This window comes from Gorilla gorilla, chromosome Y (genome assembly GCF_029281585.2).
Source record: "Gorilla gorilla gorilla isolate KB3781 chromosome Y, NHGRI_mGorGor1-v2.1_pri, whole genome shotgun sequence".
NCBI lineage: Eukaryota > Metazoa > Chordata > Mammalia > Primates > Hominidae > Gorilla > Gorilla gorilla.
The window spans coordinates 45,311,780-45,330,214 of NC_073248.2; the positions used below are offsets into that span (position 1 = coordinate 45,311,780).

General features: G+C 62.2%; 1 pseudogene; it reads right to left on the minus strand.

Moving 5' to 3' along the window:
- Window positions 1-3,284: 3,284 nt before the first annotated feature.
- Window positions 3,285-18,435, minus strand: part of LOC109026589 (protein Dok-7-like) — a 30,853-nt pseudogene continuing 15,702 nt past the window's right edge.

Below are 18,435 nucleotides of genomic sequence, written 5' to 3' on the forward strand. Positions count from 1 at the left end.
CTCCCTGCCTGGCCCTCCCTACCAACCTGGCCCCAAAACTGCACCTGCCAGGGCACCAATGCCCTGCCCCTCGCCGAGTCGCTTACCAGCAGCCCAGCCTCCACAGGCCCCCTCCGCTGTCTGAGGACACAGCCCCTCCTCCCTGAGCTGGGGCTCCTCGACCCCAACCCTGACTGCCTTCCTGCCATGCCCCCTCCCAGGAACAGGTCCACACTCAGGGCTTGGGGACCCACAAACCCCAGTCTGTGTCTCCCAACCTTCAGTCCATCCTCCAGCAGCCTGCCCTCTACCCACTGCCCTGCTGTCCACACCTGGGCTGGGACTCACCCCCACTGCCACCCAACACCCACTGCCACCCAGCAACCACTGTCACCTGTCACCCAATATCCACTGTCAGCCAACAACCACTTTCACCACATTGCCCACATTCCCTGCTGGCAGTGGGCCCCCCACCCTCCCCACCTAGCCAAACTCTGGCTGCCATCTGCACCCACCCAGACTCCCGCCTCCCTGTCCCCGAGCTCTGGGGGACCGGCTCCAGGTGCCTACCTGAATGTGCTGTCGCAGGTCCCGGGGCTGAGGCTGCCGCTCCCTAGACCAAAGAGAACCTGGGTCAGTGCATCCTTCAGTCTTCCCCTCATCCTGTGCCCGGTGGGCCCCCAAGAACAAGGACACTACCCCCCAAGAGTGACACAGGCTGGGGGACCCGGGCCACCTGCAGGGAGTCCAGCCCGCAATACCTGATGCCTTCTCTCCAGGGCCCTTTGCCCCACAGCCCCCAGATCTCCGGGCCACCCACTGCCTTGACCACCCAGCCTGGTGGTAGCCCCCATAACCACCCATGGGGGAGCTGGAGGCCTCAGCATCTGGGGAGGGGGCGGTTCCGAGCCCCGAGGCCCAGTCCAGCCCCACTATTTTGCTATTAGAGCTTTACTGGAGGAGAACCATGCCCATGCAAGGTAGTGTCTGGGCTCCGACCTCAGAGCTGAGCGGCTGCTCCGAGGGCGCCTGTGATTTCCTTTCCCGTCCTTGAGGGTGTGGGCCCTGCTCTCAGCAGCTGGCGGGGAAGGCTTCACAGGGGGGTGCCCCTGGAAAATGCCCCACTGGGAGGCCCTAGGTGAGATGAGCAAAGTTCCCTGACACTGCAGGCGACCTTCTCCTGGGCCTCTGAAGTGGGCCGTGCCTAACGGGGTGCCCCAAGTCCCTGGAGGAGCCTCCGGTGGGGTCTGAAGGGTGCTTGCAGGAGGGACAGCGGCCCATGGCTGAGCAGAGGCTTCCTGCCCGCCTCCAGCCCGGATGAGCAGAAGCGAGGCCAGCCCAAGACAATGTCCCACATGGGCTCCGGCAGCTAGAAAGAAGGCGCAGCACCCTCCTGTTCTGAGGGACCTCGTGGGTGGGGGCTGGGAGGCCGGAAATGGGGGCTCAGCACCTAGCACTGGTGCAGGCCAGACTCAAGGGCAGACAGTCACAGGGCTGGGACCCTCACACGAGGCCCCCTGAGCAAACTGAGCTGGTCTAGACTTTGAGAACCTTCGACAACAGGCCGACACCCCCTGAGCTCATCACATACACAGGCTCCTGAGGGGGGCCCTCCCCAGCTGCTCCTGGGGGGGCCAGGCGGGCAGGTGTGGATGGTGCAGAGCCCGAACCAGCGAAGGTCCACCCTGTCCCCTGCCTGTCCAGGCCCAGGTGCTCCAGGGGCGTCAAGAAAATAGAACCAGTGTCTGCCCCATCTGGTTGTCCCTGGCCTGAGGAGAAGCCCCCAGCCTGTTGGCCACCCACCTGGGAACTGGGTACTGAGGCTGGAGACCCTGGGCTGCCGTAGCAGGCGGTGGCCGGAACCTTCAGACGCCCGGAGCGAGGCCCACTCACGAGCATAGTGACGACAGGCAGATGGCCCGGCCGCATCCCCACAGGGAAAGGCTGTCCAGGGGCCCAGCCCCCACCAGGCAAGAGGCCCCATGACTCCAGGCCACCGCTGTGGGGTGCCTCAGTCTGCTCTCATCAGAGGGACCTTGCCCCCACTAGCCTTGGGCAGGTGACCCGTGGGAACACAGAGGGCTGAGCGTGGATGAAGAAGACTCTGGCGGGAAGGGCCTGGCTCCCCAGCAAAGGAGTCACAGCCTCACTCGTCCTGCAATAAGACTGGCATGGCCACCTCCGGAGGTGACAGCGGCAGGGGTAATGGTGACGGGCAGCTATTGAGCGCCTGAAGAGTGACCTCATCAGACCCTCAGTGCAGCCCAGTGAGGCGGGGTCTGTCATCCCGTTTGCAAGAGGAAACTGAGGCTGAGAGGGGCGGGGCTTGCTAGGGTCACCCAGCCAGCAGGTAGTGGATGTGGCCCAAACTCAGTCCCCAAAGCCCACGCTTGCTCACCAGGCACTGCTGCAGAAGCCCTCCAGAACTCCCCGCTCAGTCAGTCCCCGACAGGGTGGCAGGCAAGGGGGCAGGCAGGCACCCACACAGATGTGCAGGGGTGACGACTGAGACAAGCCTGGAACTCGGCCCCATGTTGGGGAGACAGGCAGGGCAGAGGCCCTGGGCTCAGAGCCAGCCTCCTCCTGAGGTCCGCCCTCACCGGGACCTGAGGAGCCCCGTGCCTGAGCCTGAGGGACTACTGCAGACCCCACTGTGGTCTCCAGGACACACCCAGGGATGTGCCACACATGCACACACCACACATGCACATCCCAGCCCGAAGGCTGCCCGGAGCTGCCTCTCCGCACACCACAGCATTCAGGCCCAAGGCTCACAAGACGGACGAGGCACTCTCTGAGATAAAAGCCAAGGAGGCCGGGCCCGGGGACTTTGCATCCAGGCAGAGGCCCCACGTGGAGGGCGGGCGAGGAGGCGGAGAGGGCTGGGCAACGGACTAGGACAAGGTGGTAAGAAAAGAACATTTTATTTCCAGTCTAAGAATGTATTACAAACAGTGTCTGGGTTTAGAAGCGGGCGACAGTGAAGGGACAAAGAGAGGTGTTCACAGGGAGCTGCTGGGCTGTGGTCAGGGCAGGCTCCAGGCTGTGCAAGAGGAAGCCACCCAGGGCGGGGGACAATGGGCCCAACACAGCCCCACCTCTGACGCAGGTGAGCCCAGCTGCTGAGCACCAAGCAGGGGCTGAGGCCTGGGCCAGGGGAAACACAGGCCAAACCAGCCTTCGGCCCTGCGAGGAGGTTCAGACGGGAGCCAGCGGAGCTCCCACCAGGGGCCCGAGGCACGGGGCCTCTCTGAGTGGGGTCAGCAGACGAGGCTGTTCTGAGGACACCACCTGCTCCCGGAACCTTCCCACGAGGGATTCAATGGGGAACAGTGGGGCCCAGAACCCCGCAAGCCATGCAGCCTCCTGAGCTTCAGTTTCCTCCCATAGATGGGGATGAGGCCCAGCGCACAAGGAGCCCAGGGGGGCTGGGCTGGTGGATCCCAGGTGGCCGGAGCCTCTGTGGTAGGTTGGTGCTTAACAGGTGGTGTGACTGCCCCAGAGAGGTGATGGGGAGAACCGGCCACCCACGAAGGGGGCGTGAGGCCCAAGGAGGACAAGGCCAGCAGCAGGGCCTCCAGCCCTTGGCACCCCAGTGCAAGGCACGAGCCAGCAGAGGTGCAGCACTCACCTGATCCTCAGGGGTGGGGGACACAGAGTGAAGCAGCTGGGCCTTGGGGCTCTGGTGCCCCCGACCTGCCAGACCCAGAGCCCCTGCCTTCCAGAACTCACCTCCCCAAGTCAGCCCCTTCCTCCACTGGCAGCCACTGGGCGCGCCCTCCAGCTCCCCTCTCCGGGAGACCCCTGGTCCCTCCCACAGAACGCAGAGCACCCGTCTGCAAGGAGGCTGGCGCCACCTCCTCTCCCATCTGGGGGCAAATTCAGCCCCTTTGCAGCCGCAGGGCCGGATCTGCGGCTCTCAAGGAGGGGGGTTTACCTTGAGTCCTCCACAGACTGGACATGCCAAAAAGAAAGCCGGAGATGGCCCCACGTGGGGGCTGCCTGCTTCCCAGGGCTCGCCAGGGGCAGGGCCAGGCAGTGTGGCCTCGCTGCCCTGGGGGGCCTCCATCACCAGGCCCCGCCATCTCATGCCCAGCCAGCCAGAGGGCCACCCAGCGGACGTCTGGCTGCCTGAGTCCCCGGCCGCACTGTTGCCAGGGCTGCCCTGCGAGGTGGGGCTGTGGTCTCTGGGAGCCAGGCGAAGGCTGCATGGTGTGTCATAGTGGGGCCGCAGGGAGGTGGGCACCTGGTACTCGACTGTCCCAGGCAGGCAGGTGCACAGGCTGGGCTCGGGGGCCCCCGCTGCTGGCAGGCTGAGCAGTGAGCCCAGTTCGTCCGTGGCCCGCCACACGTCCAGGCTGCTGCCCGCGTAGGACGAGAGGCTGCCGGAGTAAGAGGAGTGGCTGCCAGTGGCGATGCCGCTGTCCGAGGAGCTCTGGCGGCCGACCTCCTGCAGCTGCCGCAGATGCAGCGGCTTGGGGGGTGGCCTTGAGGCACCCACCATGGCTTCCCCGGGGGCCTGGGCAGCTGTTGGTCTAGGCCCCTCCTGCGACGTGCTGGCCGACAACGAGGATTGCTCTGGCCATGCGGTGAGCCGGCTGCTGGCGCTGACGTCCAAGTGACTGGCCTACGAGGATGAGCTGGACAGGCTGCGGTCATCCCCTGAGACAGAGCAGGAAGCCAAGGCAGTTGTGGGGGTACAGGGGTCTGGGCAGGACATGGCTGATGCCTGGTGGACCCCCACGGGCCAGCACTCTCTGGTCTCGCCCCACCCCTTCCAGCCCCCAAGCCCCAGGGCCTACAGCAGAAACCTGGCTTCACCAACAACAACCCCTCCGCCCTTCATCCACTCGTGTTCTTTGTCCGTTCCTGTCCTTCTGCCACCTGCTCTCCTAGGGCCTGCGCCCCTCCCTCTCAGCACCCCTGCCACTACCTTGGTCCCAGCCTCCTCCCCTAGAGCTCCCTACCCTCCCTGCCTAACAGACCCACGCTCCATACCCAGCCATCCCAACTACCTTCCAGGGCCACCTGGGGCAGCTCACCCTCCGCACCGTCACAGCCCCAAGGCTGGTCTGGACATCCCTTCCCCGAGAACTTCCCAGGCCCTGCCAGCCTGGACACGAGGCACCAGCTGTGCCCACACACCTCGACTCGCCCCCTGCCCTCACCATGCTGGCATCCTTGCCTCACTCCCGGTCTCCCTCCCCGCGGGGGATGAGAAGCACACCCAATGCAGATCTCAGGCTGCCTCCTGCCTGCCAGGCCGGGCCCCTCCCGTGCTCTTGGGAAAGCCACTTTCATCTCTGCTGCGTCTCTAAGCTGCCTGCTCTGCCTTCCAGGGCTCCCAAGTGGAAAGCAGTTGTGAGTCACCCCCAGGAAGGCAAAAGCTCATTGCAAACCTGAGTCCCCTCCTCCTGGGGCAGGGCAGGAGGGGAGACGACCACTGTCTGCTCGGTGCCCTCTGGGGGACAAGCAGTGATCAGAGTTCACTGGCCGGAGCAGCATGGCTCCTGCACTTGGCCCTGGGAACACAGGTCACCCATGCAGCCACCCTTCTGGGAGCACAGCGGCCCCTCCTGCTCTGCCAGCCCCTTCCACCACCTCCTCTCCCCACAATGGCAACAGAGCCAGAGCCACTGGCAGCTGAGGAGGTGCCTCTGCTCCTGGGCAGCCAGGCAGCCAGCTCACCTGCCTTAGAGCCTTTTATCTGGGCACAGAAGGTAAAACCAACACGCAGGGCCTTGGTTTCCCCCGGCCACAAGCTGGTGGGGAGGAAAGGATTCAAAGGCTCTCAGGGCAGAACCACCCTTCGCATCAGCACCTCAGACCAGAGTTTAGGAACCGTAAGTGAAGGAAGGAATGAATGAACAGACAGAGAAGGAAGGAAGGAATAAGCAGGAGGGAAATGAAGGAGCAGGGGAAGAAGGAAGGAATGAATGAGCAGGGGAGAGAAGGAAGGAATGAGGGGGGAAATGGAGGAATGAATGGGCGGGAGGAAGGAATGAATGAGCAGGGGGGTGGGGAAGGAAGGAAGGAATGGGGGGAAGGGAGAAATGAACGAGCAGGGGGAGAGGGAAGGAATTAATGAGCAGGAGTGGGGGGAAGGAAGGAATGAGCCAGGGGAAAAGGAAGGAAGGAATGGGGGGGAAGGAAGGAATGAATGAGCAGGGGGAGAAGGAAGGATGAATGAGCAGGAAGAAGAAGGAATGAATGAGTAGGGGGGAAGGAAGGAATGAATGGGAGGAAGGCAGGAATGAATGAGTTGGGGGGCAGAGGAAGGAATGAGCGGGGGGGTGGAGGAAGGAATGAATGAGCAGCAGGGGAAGGAAGGAGTGGGGGGAAGGGAGGAATGAATGAGCAGGAGGGAAATGAAGAATGAGCAGGGGGAGAAGAAGGAGAAGGAATGAATGAGCAGGGGAGGAAGGAAGGAATGAATGAGCAGGGGCGTGGGGAAGGAAGGAATGAATGAGCAGGAGGGAAATGAAGAAATGAACGAGCAGGGGGAGAGGGAAGGAATGAACGAGCAGGGGGGAGAAGAAAGGAAGGAATGAAGCAGGGGAGAAGAAAGGAAGGAATGAAGCAGGGAGAGCAGAAATGAAGGAATAAGCAGGGAGAGAAGGAAAAAACAAATGAGCGGGGGGGTGAAGGAAAGAATGAGCAGGGGAAGAAGGAAGGAATTAATGAGCAGGAGGGAAATGAAGGAATGAATGGGCGGGACAGGGGGTGGAAGGAAGGAATGAATGAGCAGGGGAAAAGGAAGGAATGAATGAGCAGGAGGGAAACGAAAAGATGAGCAGGGGAAGAAGGAAGGAATGAGCAGGGTGAGAAGGAAGGAAGGAATGAGCAGGGGAAAAGGAAGGAATGAATGGGGGGAAGGCAGGAATGAATGAGCAGGGGGAGAAGGAATGAATGAATGAGCAGGAGAGAGAAGGAAGGAATGAATGAGCAGGAGAGAGAAGGAAGGAATGAATGAGCAGGAGGGTAATGAAGGACTGAATGAGCAGGGGGTGGGGGGAAGGAAGGAATGAATGGGGGGTAAGGCAAGAATGAATGAGCGGGGGGGCGGAGGAAGAAATGAATGAGCAGGTGTAGAAGGAATGAATGAGCAAGGTGGGGAAGGAAGGAATGAATGAGCAGGGAGAAAAGGAATGAATGAGGGGGTGAAGGAAGGAATGAATGAGGGGGTGAAGACAGGAATGAATGAGGGGGGAAAGAATGAGCGGGGGGGTGGAGGAAGGAATGAATGAGCAGGGTGGGGAAGGAAGGAATGAATGAGCAGGAGGAGGAAGGAAGGAATGAATGAGAAGGGGAAGGAAGGAATGAATGAGCAGGGAGAAAAGGAAGGAATGAATGAGGGGGTGAAGAAAGGAATGGGGGGAAGGAAGGAATGAAGGGGAAGGAATTAATGAGTAGGAGGAAGAAGGAAGGAATGAATGAGCAGGGGGGTGGGGAAGGAAGGAATGAAGGAGCAGGGGGTTGGGGAAGGAAGGAATGAAGGAGCAGGAGGAAGGAAGGAATGGGAGGAAGGAAGGAATGAATGAGCAGGAGGGAAATGAAATGAATGAGCAGGGGGAGAAGGAATGAATGAATGAGCAGGTGGGGAGAAGGAATGAATGGGGGGAAATGAAGGAATGAATGAGCGGGGGAAATGAAGGAATGAATGAACAGGAGGAAGGAAGGAATGAATGAGCAGGAGGGAAATGAAGAAATGAATGAGTAGGGGGAGAAGGAATGAATGAATGAGCAGGGGGAGAAGGAAGGAATGAATGAGTGGGGGGAAATGAAGGAATGAATGAAGAGGAAGGAAGGAATGAATGAGCAGGAGGAGAAGGAAGGAATGAGCGGGGTGGTGGGGGAAGGATGAATGAGTAGTGGGCGGGGCGGGGTGGAGGGGGGGAGTTGGGGGAAGAATGAATGAGCAGAGGGAGCCTGCAGCCCCCACACATGCATGGATGCCTCCTGAGCTCTCCCGCTGGAGGCTTAGCCGAGGTCCCACAGCCCAGGTCAGCCCCTGGCCCTACCTCCACTGCCCGGCCTGCCCGCATGTGAGAGGAGGCTCAGCCGCTTCTCCAGCTGTAGGGTTTCCAGGGCTTCCTGGGCCACACGCTCCTCCGCAGTTGAGGGTCCCGGGGGACTTGGGTCTGCAGCAGAGAGAAGACTCAGTGGAGGAGGTGGCCACCACCGCCCACCCTCGCCCGCAGGCACCAGGCCCAGCCTGACTCAGTGGTTATCCCCCTCTGTGGAGTGGCAGTCCCCTGGGAGTCCTCGCTCCTCCCGATGCCTCATCCCAGAGGCTGGGCCTCAAATGCAGACACCCACACCACCCCTATCCAGGCCACCATCTGCCCAGCTGGGTCCCTGTGCCCATGGATGGCCCTGCCACCTGCCCACTCACCAGGACCCCACGCCGGCCAGACCCCTCTCTTCCTCATCTTCCTCACCACTGAGTTTTTCAATTTTCTGTTCCAAAAAATGACCAGCCCCTCCCCCATCCCCAGGGCCGGCCTCGCTGCAAGAGGGGCTGCCTGCCCCTCATTCACGGTGCCCATTTCTCACAGGCTCCCCTCCGCCTGGGGAAATGCCCGCCCACCTTGCAGTGGCCCCACCGTTCTCTGGGGTCTCGGATGGAGACTCATACTGTGCCCAAGGCTCGGAACATGGTGGTCTGTGGATCCTCGGCCCCACCTAGCCCCTCCCCTCAGGGCTGCATCCAGGGAGCACCAGCCTCGCCCTCTCTATTCATCGTCCATGTGTCCTCTGGGACTGAGTGGCAGGAAACCTCCCCTTCCTGCCCAGGCAGAGTGGGACCTCTCACTGGCCCCTCAGCACCGCTGCCGCGAGCCTCAGCATCACTGCCTTGGTCCCCAAGCCCCCGCCCATGCTGGGATGTCCCAGGCACTAAGTGATGTGAACACTGGGCCAAGTGGCTACCTTGCTCCAAACAGCAGGGCTCAAGACCCTGCCCCTTCCACATCCACAGCACCCACGGCCACAGCCATCCCAAAGAGTTTCACTGGCAGGGAAGCCACAGCCACACCCACAAGAGTAAACCGACCCCATCCTGCTCCAAGTGGCCTCCTCTGGGCCTCCAGAACACACCTCCTGACACCCACCTTGGGGGCACCTGCAGGACTGAGCCGAAACAGGTCCAAGGACCTGCTCTCCCCAAAGTCCAGGAGCAGTGGCAGCATGAAAAGTTTACACCAAATTCTGCAGCACACAGAGGACCAGAAGGTACAGTCCCCAGCCTGGGACACCTAGATCAGAGCCTCAGCGGACAGAACCCAGCCTGGCGAAGGCTGGAGCCGGACGTCCCGACCCCATAGTCAGCGCTCCGGAGAAACAAACAGAAAGCAATGGTGTCCCTGTCCAGGTTCATATCTAGGCTGAAGAGGCCCTGTCCCTGATAGGACACTGTCCTCTGCTGACACCTTCAGCCCACACAGGTGCCCAGCTGGGGCCTGTGTGCAGTCAGGATGCAGGACACAACCTCCCACCATTTCCCGTCCAGTAACTGGTGGGCGAGCAAGACACGGATCGACTCCCAGCTCCACCACACGCCCCCTGAGCCTCTCACCCTCGTCTGCAAAATGGGGTGCAGCAACGGTGCACCCCCGTGGAGGCCGGGCCAAGAAGGGAACATGCACACCATGCTCGGAGCGTGGTGGACCCCGGACCTCTGAGCCCTTCCCTCCTGCTCCTGGTGGGTCTGGCTGCCTCTGGGCCTCGGTGTCCACATGTGGAAGACCAAGGGGCTGGACTTCCTGCATCTCTTGGCCCCTCCAGTGGGTCACAGCGGGCTCAGCACAGGAGGACGGCAGAAAGCCCAGAGCTTGAGGATGCCGCCCACAGGGCTCTATTGTGGGAGTCCTGTGATCACGGGGCTCCAGTGTGCTGCCAGCACAGGCAGACGAACCCATCAGCCCAGACCCTCCAGTAAGTCCAGCCTGCGGGCGCTGGGCCCACGGCTTCTCTGGCAGGGTGCTGCCCAGCATAGTGTCCCAGCTCAACCAGCACCTCCGGGTGGCCTGAGGCCCCCACACACCTGCAGAGGCACAGCTGGCGGGGGGCGGGGGGTGCACAGCTGCAGGCCGAGGCCCTGACAACAGAGCTTTCTGAGAGCTCCCAGCTGACTCTGACAAAGATGTCCTGTGGAGTGGGGTCTGGGACTTCTGGTCAGCCCCACCCCCTACAGCCATCAGCAATGGCCCTGCCTGGGGCCGGCCCGCATGCTGCCTGCGGTGGAGCCTGTCCCATCTAGTGGCTGTCCCAGGCAAACCCTCCCTGGCATCCTCTGCCCAGTACTGCTTCCCTGCTTCCCTCTGCTCCCCGGGAACTGCCTGAGGGGAGCAGGAGAGAGCAGGGAGCCCTGCTCAGCCTCCTGCTGCCCCTGCCCGGCCCTGTCCCCGCCCTGCACTCTGCACACCCTCGCCTTGCACAGCCAAACACACGGACCACGTCATCCACGCTGACCACACCATTTACTCCTGCCTGCAGCCGCTAGGCAGGAAGACACCTGCAGGGGTGCATCCACTAGGCAGGAAGACACCTGCAGGGGTGCAGCTGCACCATCCAGCACAGCAGGGCAGCGGGGAGGGCGCTGGCCATAGGTGCCACCTCCCCACTCCCAGGGCTGCCCCCAACGGGACTTTGCTGGTGTGGGCAGGGGGCGTTGGGGGCTGTGGCCAGGAGAAGGGAGGCCCAGGTCCCGCCCCACATGCCGCTCGCCTCTGCCCTCCCAGTCACCCTTCCCTGCCACGCCAGGGCGGGTGTGCCAGTGCCAGGAGGCGCCACATGTGAGCTTGCTGCTCACCCGCCACGTGGCCTAGGCCTTGGCCTCACTTGGACATTGGGTCAAGTGCTGCCCTCGTGGAGCTAGAGGAGCATTTGAGAGAGCCCATGGAGGCACCTGGCCCCGCACCTGCCCCGACCTGGGGAGCCCCACCGTGCCCAGGCACCAGAGCCCCTCTGGGGTCCAGCAACATCCCTGGCCAAGGACTCCTGCAGAGAGTGCCGCAGCCACAGCCAAGGAAGTGTGGGTGAGACAAGACGAGACCCCCTCAGCCCAATGTGTCCTGAGACCCCCTCAGCCAGGGGACCTCCCGAGGTGGCCTTGGGCCTAAACACTGGGCTCAGGCAGAGCCAGTCCGGACCCCAGCTGCAGAGTCAGACCAGCTGCCCCCGGGCCACCGAGCTCGGACAAGGCCTTCCCTGCTCCTGGGCGTGGAAGATGGTGGTGGTGGGTCAGAGGGTCTCTTACTGCACAGTGGCAGCTGTGGCTGACTGTCCCAGTCAGAAAGCTCTAGGCCCAAGCATTCCAACAGCTCGGACCCCCGAGGGAGAGCACCTGCAGGTACCAGCCCAGCCCCCGCTGCTCTGAATCCCTCAGCAGGGCTTGCGGAAGCCCAGGCTGCAGTCCTAGCCTGGAAAGGCTCTGGTTCCTTAGCTGGGGTTGGGGAGGGTGGCCATCTAACTGGGCTGACAAATCACTGTCGCTCCCCGCCCCAGGACGTCGCACAGCCAGCCGAGCGCACCCTCCCCGGCCGGCCAGGCTCCCACACGCACCTGGTAGAACTGGCCGCAGCCCAAAGGGGCCCTTGGTGGGGGAGATGCCTCGGACGATGCAGTCGAACAGGAAGCTGATCTGCTCCCCCTCGGCCGAGGACAGGAAGAAGACGCCAGCCCATGCAGAGGAAGGACAGAGACAGGTCAGCCTGGCCCGAGCGCAGGCTGGGGACCCTGAAGAGGAGGAACGCAGGAAACCGGAGCAAACTCCACCAAGAGCTGACAACGACACCCCACCTGGCCCCACGAAGTCAGATGCCCAGAGCCGACACCCCGCCTGGCCCCACGAAGCTGGGTGCCCAGAGCCAACACTCCACCTGGCCCCGCGAATCCAGGCGCCCAGAGCCGACACCCTGCCTGGCTCTGTGAAGCTGGGTCCCCAGAGCCTCTGGACTCCCCAGGGACCCCGCCGCACCCTTCAAACTTGGGCGTTGGGGTGAGTGCTGCCCCGCCCATCCTAGGTCCTGCAGCCGACAGGGCATGGGGAGGAGGAGGGAGGGGGTGCCCTGCCCTGGACAGTTGGGTGCCCCCACCCACATACCTGCCTTCTGGGCTGGCTTGGGGGGATGGGGGGATGTGGCTGCTCTGCCACCCAGCAGGCGCTTGATCAGTCCCTCCTCTGCCCCAAGGTCCCAGCAACCCTGCCCCCACAGCCGTCTTGAGGGCAAATGAAGCAGCCAGGAGACCCCAGAGACATCAAGTAGGGTCCTCTCAGGGCTCCAAGGCCACAGGAGAAGGGAGCTGTGCCACCTGGAGCTGGGGTCACATCCCAGGACGGCTGCCATGTGACCGCACTTCCTTCCCCCGGGCTGTCGTGAGGGCTGCGTTCAGATGTTTGTAAAAGGTGTGGCACGGCACCTGCCCACACATGCCGCAGCCATCACTGCTGGCCAGCACCGCGTCCTCCCCACCTCCTCGGTCATCTTTCAGGGGAAGCTGGAGCTGCCAGTGTGTGGGTGCCGCCCTGAGGCCATGTGCAGCATCCTGGGGCCAACATCCACCCCTGCACCCCCACAGCAGCAGGAGGGCCCCCGGGGACCAGCCCGGCGTCACTGGCAGAGCGATGCGGCCGCCACCTGTGGAGAAGCCCCAGCTGCGAGTCACGGGGGCGCTGCCCTCCTGGCCAGGGGTGAATGAAGCCCTGGCGGCTGCGTGAATGGGCCACTGGGCTGGCTGCACCCGGCTGGACACTCCGGCTGGCGTCACCTCACAGGAATCCCGCCTGCTCCGGGGCCTCTGCCCATTGCCCAAAGAAAGGTACACAGGAGGGAAGGCACCGGGGCGGGCAGGAGTCGGGGGGAAGGGAAATCTCGGCATTAGAACCCCTGCTGCCTGCTGCCCAGTCACACTCTACCTTCACGGAACACAGGCTGTAGATTCCAGGGACACGGAACTCAGGCCAGCCCCGACACGTGGCGATGCTGCCGGCCCCTTGGCAGCCACCCCGGGCACACGAGGGTGAGCGGCACCTTGTGCTGTGGATGCTTCCTTCCACATAGTGTCCCCAAACCGGATCACGGGACAGCGCCATTCCTACTTTAGCAAAAAGGACACTGAGGCCCAGAGAGGGCACGCCATGTGTCCACCATCACACAGCCACGAGGTGGACTCAAGTCCAAGTCCCCTGGCCCCCTGAGCACCTCCTGGCCCGACAGAGCTTCCAGTCCTGCTGTGGGTGAGGGGTGCTCCTGATCAGAAGTGGAGGTGGGGCATGGAGGGGAGGCCAATGCCTGCTGCGATGCCATCCAGGAGGATGCCCCGAGAGGCTCATGAGGGCCGTGATGGGGTGGGGCCCCCAAGCTGGGTAGGGTGGGCAGAAGAGAGCCCGCACCAGGCCCTGGGGGCAGGCAAGGAGAAGGCCGTCATGCTGTCTGCTGGCTGGCTCACTCATTGTCAGGCAGTCGCTCCCTGTCCCTGTGGTCCACCCCTCCCTGTGAAGGGCTCAGCCGGCCCAGCCCCAGCTCTCACGAAAGGCCAGGCTCTCTAATCCTGAGCTTACAGACAGCTGGCAGTGGCCGCAGGACAATGAGTCCCCCGACTATAAAAAACCACATTACGGAAGGAGTGGAGCCGGCCCCGCATTCCATGGGGCGTCTGCAGAGCGTCACTCACCCCGAAGACACTGTCAACCGGGCAAGGCCTGGAGCACAGCCCACCGCCAGCCTCGGGCTCCCACGTGCCCACGCGACACCCTTGCCAGCCACCCCCATCATCCATGCCAGCAGAGCTGACATCAGTGGCCCTGGAGGAAGACGCCCATCTCCAATGCTGGTCTGCCAAGGTCTTGGGCCATGGCCTCCCAGGACACCGCACGACTAGGCTCTCGCTGGGCCTCCCTGGGTTCATGCTCCACCCCTGCCCGCAGCCTCCCCGCTCCCACCCAACTCCCACAGTGTTGGGAATGCGCAAAGGTCCCTCTGCACACCAGGTCTGCCTGCCATCTCCACTCAGGAGGCTGCCACCCCCACCCTCCACACCCCTGGCCACCTAGAACACCCCGGACCTTTCCAGACTCAGGCCACATAACGACACCTTTCATGATGCTTTTCTTGGCCTCTGGCCCCCTTCAGTCCCCTGACCCCGACAGCCCCTCTGTGGTGCGCTCACGGACGCCTCCTCTGGGGCAGAGCCCCACCTGCTGCTGTCCCGGCCGCCAGGCTGAGCACCTTGCCAGCAGGGAGCCCAAGCCGTCTGTGGTCTCAGTGTCCACCCAAGCGCCCATAACCAGGAGACCCCCCAGTGCTCAGCCTTGGGTGGAAAGACATAGGTGAGAGGCTGCTGACCGCCCCCCTGCCCCTTCCCCAAGACAGGGTGCGCATGTTTCCTGTTTGCCTGTGTGTTTGGGGAAAGGGGGGAGAACAGGGCCTGCCCCATTTTGCGGTATCACACAGGTGTGACTGCAGCAAAGCAGGCCACTCTGTTTCCCCTATCCCTGCCCTCGGAGGCCGCTCCTTCTCCAGAGGCTGGTCCACTCCCTCCCCGGAATCGAAGCCAGCCAGTGATGGCTCTGGCATAAAGTGGCACGAGGGATGCTCTCCCAGCCCTGCCCCAAGACCATCAGAGGCCTGGCAGCTTCTGCTTCTGCCCTCTTGGAACCTATTGAGAAGCCCAAGGTGTCCTATCGGAGGGTGAGGTTCCTGGAGGGAAACTGAGGCAACCCAGCCAACAGCCGGCACAGTGCTTTCCTGGGCCTTTGGGCCCCACCATAGCCAAATGCCACTGCCCGAGGGACCCCAGGCAGCACCTCATGGGGCAGAGATGAGCTGTCCTCACTGAGCCCCGTCCAGATCCCTGGCCCACAGAATTGCCAGCCAGGGAACAGCCACCAGCCGCTAGGTGTGGCAGGGTAAATAGGAGTTAGCTCAGCTGTTAGAGCGTAAGGGGTGGAGGGGGTGAAAAGGGCACGTCAGACATCTTTGAGCACAAACGGGTGTCCCAAAGGGCTGTGTAGGAGCCCTGTTGGGGGGGATAGGAGGCATGAGGGTAAGAGGAAAGAGCATGGGAGACGCAGAGAAGCAGGACAGAGTCAGCACAACACAAGCAGAAGGCCAGGACCTGCGGGGCTCAGGGCGGCGCCAACTCTGGACAGAGGCTGGGGTTGCTGAGCAGCGGGCAAACCTCACCCACGTTACAGACGCACCTGCTTCCTGAGAAACATGTCTCCAGTGAAAAAGCTGTTGCACTAACTCCAGGACTCACCGGATTGAGAAAGAAAATGCTCCTCCACGCAGACATTTAATGAGCCAATTAGATCTAAGATGGTTTCCATCTGAATATTCTTGAGTGCCCTCGTGGCTTCCACGCAGACATTCAATGAGCCAATTAGATCTAGGACGGTTTCCGTTTGAATAATCTTGAGTGCCCTCGTGGCTGCCCCTTGATGTCAGAATCTTAAGTGCTCATAATCCCAGCACCTCAGAGAACAAACATCGGGGTGACCAGGGTGTCCTGCATGGCTCATGCCAGATAGGCGTGGGCAGGACTGAGAAGTCTTGATAACATGACCCTCAGCCCTCTCCATCCCCCAAGGTGGCAGCTTCTTGTACACTTGGGAGTGGCCCCACCTGGTGGGTCTCGGGCGGAGGAAGGCCTGGAGCCTGGCAGTGGGTGTTGGCTCCCACCCCTCCTCTGCCCTCCTGAAGCAGCCCCAGTCCAGGGGCACCACTCTAGAAGGCCCCCCTTCCCGGGCCGGCCCTCCTTCCCTTTTCCATCACCACCTTGTTAACATTCCTGCAATCCACAGGGTTCCCATCCCCCAACCAGTCAGCTGCTGCCTGGGGCAGCCTCGCCCTCCATCTTCTGGACCTCAACCAGAACCTTCTCTAGCCCCTGCCAGCCTCTTCCTCCAAGCTCATCTGCACCCCAGGGTCAACATTAGCATATAAAACACTCCCCCTGCTCAAGCACCTTCAATGGCTCCCTGCTGCTCCGAGACAATGGTGCAAACACTGGTCCAATTAGCCAGCTCTCTACAACCCAGCCCTGTCTCCTCCTCCTCCTCTACCCTCACACCTCCTATCCCCACCTAACAGGGCTCCTACACAGCCCTTCGGGACACCCATTCGTGCTCAAAGATGTCTGAAGTGCCCTTTTCACCCCCCTCCACCCCTTACCCTCTGACAGCTGAGCTAACTCCTATTCACCCTGCAGAAGTCCCCTGAGGCTCACCCCTCCAGAGAGCTTCCCCCCAGTGCCCCAGCCTGGGGTCTGTGCCCCTCCTGGCTCCCCTCGCACCCTCTGAGGACTGAAAATGCCTCATTCAGTCTCACGCAGCCTCTGAGGCCGAACCATCTGATCCCTAGGCCCAGCGCCCGGCAATGAGAAACCGCTGAAGGCGCTCCCTGCTGCCTGACAGAGGCCAGGGTTCCAGCCAGCTCTGTCCAGGCTGCCCCCGCAGGCTGCAGTGGCCAAAGGTGGCCGGCAGGGGGCTCTCCAGAGCTGGGCAGATGCCGCGTTCATGTAGCAAGAGCCTCCCTAGTTCAGGTTTTCATTCTTTACTCTTTTTTTTTGAGACAGAGCCTGGCTCTGTTGCCTTGGTTGGACTGCAATGGCAGGATCTCAGCTCACTGCAACCTCCAACTCCCAGGTTCAAGTGATTTTCCCACCTCAGCCTCTGGAGTAGCTGGGATTACAGGCACCTGCCACCACACCTGCCTAATTTTTGTATTTTTAGTAGAGATAGGGTTTCACCATGTTGACCAGGCTGGTCTCGAACTCCTGACCTCAGGTGATCCTCCCACCTCCGCCTCCCAAAGTGCTGGGATTACAGGCATGAGCCACTGTGACTGGCCACATTCTTAATCATTTTTAAAAGTCAAAATGAGTTTCAAATGCTCCCGGTGGCCCCCAGAGGCTGGGCGAAGAGGCAGATATGGTCCTTGGACTGGACCCAGCTGGAGAGAGCAGGTAAGGGGGGAAAAAGGGGGCACCTCCAAAAGCTTCCATTCACCCTCAAGGCCCAGCTCAAACATCCCCCTGCGCCTCCAAAGCCCTCCCTTCCTAGGCTCTGGGTGGGCTCACCCTCTCTGGGGCCCACCACTGTCTGTGCTGCAAGCTGAGCCTGTCCCAGGGCGAGTGGCCCTCTCTGCATCACTCTCCACCACGCACAGTCCGTCCCCGAAGGCGGGCCCAGTCACTTGCCCGTGTGTGAGGCTGGAGCCCGCAGCCCTGAGCTGTCCACAGACCATAGCCTGCCATGTGCCAAGTGCACTCGAGCCAAGCTCCAGGAGTCCACACTACAGGCCCGTGACCAACAGAGATGGGGAATTGGGCCACACTGGGGACCCGGGGGTTGCTGTCACCAAGCCACCTCCTGTCCCATTCTGAACAGGCAGCTGTCCACAGACCTCCGCTCCCCAGGCACCAAGACCAGCCAGGCCTGTCTCCACCCGACCCCACCAGGGCCCCCGTGATGCACACCCACGCCCAGCATCTCAGGATGAGTGAGGCGCAGCCATCGCCTTGGGCCAGGGTCACCCTTTCTGCTCTCTGCAGAGCTGGCTGTGGTGGGGCCAAGTGAGGCGATTCTGGGGATCGGGGGCCAGGCTAGGACCTGTCCCTGGGGAAGGAGGGAATGTGAATTTCCTACACCCAAGAACTTCCAGGGCCTTCCCACGACTCCAGCCCAGCTGTGACCTCCAGACTGAATGTGACGACACCCACAGACTTATTGGGATTCAGATTCTGGATATTTCTCCATCCCAGTGGCCCTGGTTGTCGGCCAAATGGTGGCCCACAAAATGTGTTCACATACCAGGGCCTGTGAACAGGAGCCTCTGCAGATGGAATTGATGGTCTCGGGATGGGGTCACCCTGGGTCATCCAGGTGGGCCCTAAGTCCACAGACTGCAAGACTGAAGAGGAGGCCCATGCAGGAGCCAGCAGGCGCAGGGACTGGAGTGGCACAGCCACGAGCCGAGGCCGCCAGGGCCACTAGCGGCTGGAAGGGGCAGGAAGGACCTTCCCATGGGTCCTCCCCAAGAGCTTTTGGAAAAAGCCAACCCTGAGGACCCCTTGATTTGGGACTTCTGGCTTCCAGGCTGCAGAAGGAACCTGTTCTGGACACTTGGCCCTCTCTTGGGGGTCATCTGCTACAGAAGCCCCAGGAAGCTGATGCCGCTGCCCCTGGACCACCCGAGTTGCCGGCTCCCTCCCGCCAAAGGCCCCAGGCTGCCCACACGTGCCGCAGACACCCTGTCCCTCCAGCCACACGGCCTGCACTCAGTGCTGCGTTGAGAACACCATCGCGTGGCGGAGTCTAAGACCCAGCCTAAACCACCCAGGGTGGTGGCCACGCCTGTCTCCAGGAGGATACAGCCCAGCAGGGCCTGCCGGGGACAGGGATGGGTGGCTCGGCCAAGCCTTCCAGCCTGGCCTCCAGAACCCACCTGC